This window comes from Triturus cristatus, chromosome 2_1 (genome assembly GCF_964204655.1).
Source record: "Triturus cristatus chromosome 2_1, aTriCri1.1, whole genome shotgun sequence".
NCBI classification, from domain to species: Eukaryota; Metazoa; Chordata; class Amphibia; order Caudata; family Salamandridae; genus Triturus; species Triturus cristatus.
The window spans coordinates 1,132,871,094-1,132,878,269 of record NC_140581.1 but is presented as its reverse complement, the minus strand read 5'-3'; positions in this window follow the sequence as shown (position 1 = coordinate 1,132,878,269).

Sequence of the window (7,176 nt, the reverse complement as noted above, 5' to 3'; positions counted from 1 at the left end):
GAGGTTTTGGGCCAGGTGGTGTTAAAAAGACTGACGGATTGGGCTGAGCAGAAATATCATTTCCAACTGTCAGTATGGGTTCAGACCCAGGTTAAGGACCATCTGGCAATGCCGAATCTCTATCTCTTGATTCAGAAATATATGGTGGCCAAGAAGGTGACTTTCAGGTTTTATGGACCTCTCAACAGCTTTTGATCGGGTGAACTGACCGAAGTTGTGGTTACTTTTATTGTCTTTGGGGGTGGAGTCAGCATTGGTCTCTTTTATGGCAGACCTTCACAGGGATATGTCGGGCACGGTTAGAGTTTCAAATGAGGGAGCCTGCACCAAGAGCTTTTCCATCACCTGTGGAGTGCGAAAGAGATGCATCCTGGCCCCATTTTAGTTTACCATCTATATTAATGGCCTGGACGTGGCACTTATTGAAGTACAGGGAGACCATACTAAGATAGGGTCGTGAGCAATTCCAGTCCTCCTAAATGTGGACTATGCCGTCCTTATGTCAAGGACAGCACTAAGAGTATGATTACGAGTTTGGTGGTCCATACAACAGCCAAAATCGCAGTGGTGTGCGGGAGTGGTGAGGAACTGCCTCACCAGTGGTCCAAATGCCATATTATGAGTATGAACTGGCGTTTGAACTGTGAAAGGACCGCCGCAGCCTCATCCACGATCCCTGGAGCGGCCGTATTGAGGCCGCAGAATGCTTGGTGGTGCCGCTGCGGCACCATCAAGCATATTTTAAGTTTCCTCACTGCAACCTTAACCATGGTGGTGAGACCACATTGGTAAGGGTGGCATTGAGGGAACAAAGGTGGCCCTTTGAGGGCCCCCTGGTGCTCCAGGCCCATGGAATGCATTCAGGGGGCACATGGAGTGCCCTACTGTGTACATGCACCGTCTTTCCTGTACGGCATGGACTTCACTGACCATGCTGTGCAGGAATGGGTTTCGACGTACCCATTGTGGTGCCTTTTTGAAAAGCACCTCTGTGGTGATGCCCACCAGACTATGAGGAAACTTTTAATCTGGCAGGAGGTCGAGTTTGGCACTGCAGGAGCAGGGCGGCGTGCGGCTCCACTCCTGCACCGCTGAATTCGTAATCAAGCCTTAGGTATTCAATGCCATTTATTCTCTTACGTAACTTTTATGGAGAGCATGAATTTGTCCATAAACTCTGCAAAATCATTCACAAGGATGCTGGGGGTCAAGTCTGTAAAACCGAGGAGTCACTTTTGTCAGAAAGTCAGAATTGCCCAGGTGGGTTCTTTTAACCCCTTCAGCGCTGCACGGATTCCCGCGCGGTGCTGAAGGTTCTGAGCGCGGGCGGGGCCATGACGGAACGGTTCTGTCATAAGCACAGCCCAACCGACGTGCATGACGGAACCGTTCCGTCACAAGCGTCGAAGGGGTTAACTACTTAGGCATTCTGTTTGATGACAAATCCTGCTGGGGACTTTCGTTTCTTTTGTAGAAGTCGGCCCTTGCCAGGCTGTGTGGAGCAGTTATGGATTTTAGCTCACGGGTGGGCAGGAAACCTGTAAAAGGCTTGGTTCATTAGTATAAAGGTAAATGTGATTCAGCGATTAGTTATGGCAGCAACCTCTGGGGGTATCAGGATTGTGATTTGATACAGCTGAAAGAAAACAAGTTTCTCAGGCAGCTCCTTGGTGTTCCATCGGTTACCTCTACCCTCGCGGTGCATGAGGAGCTTGGTATTAGTTATATCTCGGACCTTAACAAACCTAGACCTTTATTAAGCTGGATCTCGATTTGGATTCATAGTAAGCCCATACTTAGCAGAATGATTATTCTGGACTGCCTTTCCCTAGATAAACACAGGATTATTGCATAAATAAACTACATAAAACCTGCATTTTCAGCCTTCGTTCATTCCAGCCTTTTCAAACAGCTGGAAGGCATTATTGAAGAGGATTACCAGTGGGTTAAACATAATTTTCAAATGCGTTTTCCAGCCAAAAGTGAGGATACCAAGACACGTAATCCATCGGTTTGGGCTTCGTTTTTGATACGGACAGTCAACTCTTTGGAGCCTTACCTTACCTGTGTGAATAATATCTACCATCAACATCTTCTATCCAGGTTTCGGATGAACGCGTTTTTCCCACTGGTAAGTTTTCCTAAAGGTTGGGAGGCAGGTGGCCTTTAAGGCACCTTTGATGGTTTCTCAAGGCAGTCCTTGTTGCATGTCGTTATGTTTTGCAATTTTTACACTCAGCCTAGGAACAAGTACTTGATTCTGATCTTGAGGGAGACCAAGTTTTCCAAGTGAGACCGGCCATGCTTTTCCGTGCTATGCTGTTGAACGCTCGTACATGTGTATGTATGGGGCACATTTCAGGTAGTGTAGTAAAGATGTGCAATGCTTGCCCATAATGTATCATGCTTACATTGAATCAAGTAGTACCTGCGGATAGACCGCCTCACTTTTTATACATTGTGCTCTGTGAAATGGTACTTGCTGATAGATTGACTCACCTCCTACTTTTTTTGCACCCTGTCTGGTATGCAAAATGCATGCATTTGTTTAATTGTGTTTTATATCTTTTATGGTTATTTATTTAACTTAATAAATACATTTTCTTCTTCAGAGCCACCTCCAGTGGGGACACTTTGGTATGAAAAAAACTGAACAAGCTATTTTGGACAGATTCTATTGGCCTGGCATTCTTCAATAAGTACAGAAGAACTGCAGGGAATGTCCTATTTGCCCTACAAACAGCAGGCATAAAACCCCTAAAGTCCCCATGATGCCCTTGCCAGTCATAGAAGTGCCTTTTACTCGGGTGGGGATGGATATCATGAGCCCTCTATTACCCTCCAAAAGTGATTGTAGGTACATACTTGTTGATTATGCCACACATTTCCCCAAGGCTTATACTTTACGCCAATCCAAAACCATGAACGTAGCAAAGCAACCATTGTGTTTGCAAGGATAGGATTCCCAAAGGAAATCCTAACGGAAGTACAGCGTTTGTCTCCGGACTTATGCAACAAGAATGCCGCATGTTGGGAATAACCCAAATATGCACGGCGTTATTTCATCCCCAAACAGACAGTCTTGTCAAGGGATACAATGTTATGCTGAAGAGCACTCTTAAGAATCTACTGGATCTCGAGACAGGACAATGGTAAGACATTTTACCTTTGGCTGTGCTTGCTATATGGAGCAAAATCTAGAAGAGCACAGGCTATTCTCTCCTTTCGAGCTCTGTATGGTCGCCAACCTCGTTCTCTATTAGGCATGGCTAAGGAAGGATGGGAAAGCGAGGGGGATGGGACAAAACCCTGGCCAGAATATGTAGCCAGGTTAGAGACCTGTTAGAGCCAGTTTAGGAGTATTGTTAAGACAAACCTGGAACAAGCCCAAATGTTGCAAAAAGGGCAATGTGATAAAAAAGACTAAAGAAAGAGCTTTTAATGTAGGAGACCATGTTTTAAAAATGATGTCTTCGTTCAACCACAAGTTGCTAAGGCAATGGCAAGTCACTTACAAAGTACTTGGAAAAGTTGCCCATTACCTATTGCATGGAGGTGGACTGCAGTAGAAAAACCTCACAGATTTACCACATTTACCTCCTGAACAAAATGGGTAGAAACGATACCGGTGTTATCAGGAGTGACCCCAGAAGAAATCCCTAACTTTCTACAAAGACCAGTTAGTGGAATTCTCTGATTGAACTGGTGCCAAAACCGGATGTGTTTGTCTGGTTTTCCATCGATTTTAGAGAGGTGAATAAGATCTCCCAATTTGATTCCTACCCCTTTCCCCAAGTTGATGAGATGGTGGAGGTTAGGGGAGGCAAAGTACATCAGCACCTTTGTAAAGGGTATTGGCAGGTGCCCCTCAGGACTCAAGATAGAGAGAAAAACATGTTTTTAACACCGGGAGGATTGTATCATTTCAAGGTTTTACCTTTTGGGCTCCATGGCGCTACAGCCACGGTTCAGCATCTAATGAATACAATCCTTCAACCCCAAAGCCAGTACTCCGCTGCATATATAGATGATATCGTCATATACAGCAATACATGGAGTGAAAACCTGGAACACTTACAAGTGGTCCTACACACACTGGACTCCAGTAGACTGAAGGCCAATCTAAAAAAGAGTTTGTTGGCCATCAAAAATGGTGAAATATCTGGGATACTTCCTGGGAGGGGGACACATCAGACCTCAGGCAGAAAAGGTTACAGCCATTTCCAAGCTCCCCATACCTAGCACAAAATGTGAATTGCAAGCATTTTTAGGCCTCTTGGGCTATTACAGGCACTTTATACCTTGTTTTTCACAGATAACTTACCCTTTGACAGATCTGTAAAACATTCTCCAAAACGGAAATGGAGTTATGACATTTTTCACACCAGGTGTAGGTACATTCAATTCCCTTAAGTAGACCCTTTTATCTGAACCAGTTTTAATCAGTCCCAACTATACAAAACATTTTACAGTTTAAACGGATGCCTCGGATGTGGGCCTAGGAGCCGAGTTGTCCCAACGGTCATCAGTCGGAAACTGTTCCCTAGGGAAAATAATAATTACAAGTCCTTGAGAAAGAAGTCTTAGCCATGAAATGGGCCATTAATACTTTGTGTTATTACCTGGGGGGCCATGAGTTCACCCTCTCCACAGACCATGCCCAATTGGAATGGGGTTTCTTGCCTTACAACCATTCTGCTTCAATACCCTTCATCAAAACGGACTCAACAAACAAATGTGGACTATTTGTCCTAAAAACCCAACAACAGGTTCTTGGAGTCAAGAAAGTAAGGGAAGAGGGATGTGAGAGATTAAGCCTTTTAACCCTTCCCTTACCCATAGTTTGGCACACCGTCCTCGCGTTAAGCTCCCTCAATGCTAGGAACCATGCTAGAAAAGAGAAAAAAGGGTTAAAACATCCAATTCGACAGCGACAAAGGCATTAAAGGACTGCTGTCTCTTTAAACAGGAAGGCAGGGTTGTCATACTGAGGGACCAATCCAAACGACACTGGCACGACGAAAAGGAGGCTACAGACACGGAAGGGGAAGCAAGCTGGAAGGAGCAAAGGACTGAAAGCGTGGAGAACGATTCAGCCCTCGGAGAGAGCAACGCTAACTGGATGAGTGGGAGCACCGGAATCAATCGGCAAAGTGGGATGCAGCAGGAAAAGACGGCGAACAGAGAAGTAGAGACCGACCTGTCCCGGAGTGCGAGGAAGAAGAGACCTGGTGTGAAGACTTGTGGTCTGCTTTGAAGGATGCTGGGGAGCTGCTACAACTCTCCTGTAGCGGATGAGTGCCTGGGTTATTAGAAGCAGGGATTGTTACTGGGAAGGAGGAGGGAGGATGGGTTCCAGGGTTTTTTGTTTTTTTAAAAACAAATTTTATTATGTCACAGGTCAAGTACAGTGTAGAGCTCCTTAACCCAGGAAACATCTGCCATATTAGACATTGCAGATTATTGTCATTGACATGTAGTTTATAAATTATCATGATCATGGTTATGCAAAACAATACAACATAAACCTATTGAACCCCCCGTTGCACTATTCCACTAATGCATTTCATATGCCACCACATCACCCACCCCAACAAATAAATTCCATCACTATATAATTGGTCCCTCACCCAAGAGGCCCGCATGACAACATAGATACAGATGCATCCACTGGGGGAACTTGGTCCAGATAGAGACCCCAGTAGTCTGCCCATCTTTTCCAGATCTTGGGGTGCTTTTGCGGACATCCCCTGGACTTGAATATTGGGATCTCCAATCTCATACAAAAGTCCAGCTCATTTTTCCATGGCGAGAGAGAAGGTGGGGCCGATGCCTTCCACAGCCTTGCTATATCCCTTTTAGTCAATGTCAGCCCAAGCAGTAACAGGTGCCTCTTGTATATATTACCTCCTATATCCTCCATGATATGTAAAATTACTAATCTTGGTGAGGAGGGGAGCTCCCGCCCCAAAACTTCTGCAAGACAGGCCAGAACCCCTCGCCAGAATCTCGTGAGTGCTGTACAATGCCAGATTGTATGTATTAGGGAACCCTCCTTTAGGCCACACCGCAGGCATATCGGGGATGACACTAGCCCCACCCTCCACAACCTGAACCTGGTATAATAAACCCGGTGAAGGTATTTAAATGGGATAAGACGTAGCCGCGTTGCTATCGCTGCTCCCCTAGGGGAGGCCAGTGCATCCATCTAATCATCTCTGTCTTTTTGGCCAAGATCAGCCACCTATGCTTCTCTGTTTATCTAAAGTAGTAGGGCTGTTGGTCACCAGTGACTGATAGATTTTCGAGATTTTATGGTCCTGCAGATCGCCCATAAACACTTTGGCTTCAATAGAACTGAATTCAGGGAGAGACCGAAATGCTAGGGTAAATGGCGTGCCGAAATTAGAAGTATTTATAAAATTGACATTTCGGCATCTGATACTCTTGCTGAAGAACTTGGAATGATTTCAGAACAGAGCCTCGCATCACGTTTCCTAATGTAGGGATTCCTATATTATGCCACCCATGAAATCCGGGCAACGCAGCAAGCTGTGGCAATCGGCCATTGTGCCACAGTGGAGTTTCCCCAGTCAGCTTGTTCCACCACCCCATCCTGCAGAGGGACTGTTTCCACAACTGGAATACCACACAAGTGGCCGGGATAAAGAGTTGCGTAGGGGCACCGAATACAATATGGTATGAAGGGTAGACTCTCCCATACACCTTCATTCCACTGCATATGCGGGGTCCTTCCCATCCCCATACCACCATTCGTTCAGCACTAATAGGTGCGATGCCATATAATACGACTGGACATCCGACGTAGCCAACCCCCCGCAATACGTCGACTGAAAGCAAGTCTGCAGCGTGATTCTGGACGCCCCCCATGCCCACAGAAACTGACCCAGCACCGCGTTAACCTGGCGGAACCACGTTGGGAGTACCGGGTATGGATGGTTCTGCAGTTGGTAGAGCAGGCGCGGCAACAACACCATTTTAAAAATAGCTGATCTACCATAAATGGAGAGGGGCATGTGTGACCAGGTTTTCTGCTCCTCACAAACCCGTGCCCATATCGGGACAATATTTTTGTCCCATGCCTCCCTCGGCAGATCCGACAGGAAAACTCCCTGGTTATTTTACTCCCTCCGTCGTCACCTGCTCTGATGAAAC